At 45.3% G+C, this 2219-nt stretch overlaps 1 non-coding gene across 1 annotated transcript; it reads left to right on the top strand.

Annotated features, from left to right (window-relative positions):
• The first annotated feature begins 1154 nt into the window (after nt 1–1154).
• Nucleotides 1155–1243, top strand: trnar-ucg (transfer RNA arginine (anticodon UCG)). The gene is given in 2 exon segments: nt 1155–1191; nt 1208–1243. It is a non-coding gene; the product is annotated as a tRNA-Arg (tRNA).
• Nucleotides 1244–2219: the final 976 nt, after the last annotated feature.

The following is a 2219-nucleotide window of genomic DNA, read 5'->3' on the forward strand; positions in this document are numbered from 1 at the left end:
CCCAATATGAAACAATATAGGGCTTGAATCCACGACCGTGGGATTAAATGTCCGATGCTCTACCGACTGAGCTAGCCGGGCTGCTGTCAGAAATATTAGTATCCCTCTTCCTGAGGAGATTATAATTTGCTGAGCAGCGAACCTTGTGTCAAACCGTTTACTAAAATTCCGATTAATTCTTCGGTCACAGTCGCTGGGAGCAGGGCTCGAACCTGCTGGGGAAGTCCAACACCTTAACCACTCGACCATCGCAGCTCGGTTCAATAGGTCATTCATTAAACATTATAAAACATACAAAACATTATAAAACCGGCCAGGAATCACTGCAGGAAGTTCTTGCATTCCTGCGATGAACGGTGCCCCGGTTTTTTAGTGAGGAGCGGTTTAATCTACCTCACAAATGACCATTGGATTTGGAGAGAAGCCTTGAGAGACTCGAAAATCCAAGTTCCCGAAACGCACAATTTCACTGATTCAATTGTTTGCGGAAGAAAATCAGTTACATTGGAAATATCCTAGAAGTTCATTTTTGCTTTACATGGAACAGCACCGAACTTCCCAGTCCAGCTCCAAATTAAAGCAATTCAATCACAGAAACTGGCAGCACAGAAGGAGGCCTGTGCAGACCGAATGGTCACGTGACTACGTGTCACGCATCTAAAATGATCAGGTGTTCTCCCCGGATCGCGCTCAGAGCACAAGCCTGGAGCAGCGAATCAAACAGTAAATAAATTATTTTTTGTTACACGTCCTTGGTCGCCAGTCTTTGAGAGATCAGAATTTCTCCATGGTGTCAGGAGTGGGCAGTATGGCACAAGGGCTTCGCCACCTAAACCCGCTGCTGTCATAGAATCAGAGAATCCCTATTGTGCAAATGAAGACCATTCGGCACAACGAGTATGTACTGACCCTCCGAAAGCTCACACACCTGCCCTCTACTGGAATATTGGGTCCGATGGAGCAACTCTGGCCCCCATTCCAACCCCTGAAATCCGTCCCTCCCCTCTCATGAGTGGGGTGCAGGATTGGAGTGTCAGTGCAGACACGATGGGCCGAATAGCCTCCTTCTGCATTTTACTGGTTTCTATGGAAACAGATATGATCACAGTATTTATTCACATGGGATAAACATTGGCTCGCACGTCACTGGCGGTGGCCGCGTGGCCTAATGGATAAGGCGTCTGACTTCGATGAATCGAATGATGATATCAGAAGATTGCAGGTTCGAGTCCTGTCGCGGTCGTTTTATACAGAAATCCGGTGGAACTTGCTGACAGCCGATTTTTCCCTCCTCAGCTCATAGTTCCACCTTTCCATCCAAGCATTGCAGGGCTTTTTATGGAATATAATTCCTTCTAACATTGTTTTCATTCAATTCGCTCTCATCCTAGCATTTTGTTTATCCCCTGATGAATCCGCAGTATCTGTTTGACTTGGATCAAGTATAGAATAATATATTATGTATCAATCGGTTCAATACAATTCTGTGGAGGAAATTCTAATGTCGTCAGGAAGACAGACAGAGTCATAGAGTCATAGAAGTTGGCAGCATGGAAAAAGCCCTTCGGCCCAGCTTGTCAATGCCGCCCAGTTTCTTTCACTAAGCTAGACCCACTTGTCCGCATTTGGCCCATATCCCTCTATACCCACCCTGCCCATGTAACTGTCTAACTGATTTTTAAAAGACAAAATGATAACCGCCTCCACCACTGCCTCTGGCAGCCCGTTCCAGATGCTCCTCAGTACCTTATTTATGCTCCTCATTATTTCATAGACCTCTATGACATCATCCATAAGCCTCCTACGCTCCAGGAAAAAAAGTGCCAGCCTATCCAGCCTCTACCTTTCACTCAGACCATCAAGTCCTGGTAGCATCCTTGTAAGCCACTTCTGCACTCTTTCTAGTTTAACAATATCCTTCGGAAAATAGGGTGACCAGAACTGAACACAATATTCCATGTGTGGTCTTACCAATGTCTTGTGCAACTTGAACAAGACGTCCCAACTCTTGTATTCAACATTTTGAGCTTAAAACCTCGCATTCCGAATGCCTTCTTCACCACCCTATCCACCTGCGACACTACCTTCAAGGAGCTGTGAACCTGTACTCCTAGATCTGTTTGTTCTGTAATTCTCCCCAACTCGCTACTAGTAACTGATTAGGTCAATCCCTGATTTGAGCTACCAAAATACATCACCTCACATTTATCCAAATTAAA

Source organism: Scyliorhinus torazame, chromosome 24, assembly GCF_047496885.1.
Source record: "Scyliorhinus torazame isolate Kashiwa2021f chromosome 24, sScyTor2.1, whole genome shotgun sequence".
NCBI classification, from domain to species: Eukaryota; Metazoa; Chordata; class Chondrichthyes; order Carcharhiniformes; family Scyliorhinidae; genus Scyliorhinus; species Scyliorhinus torazame.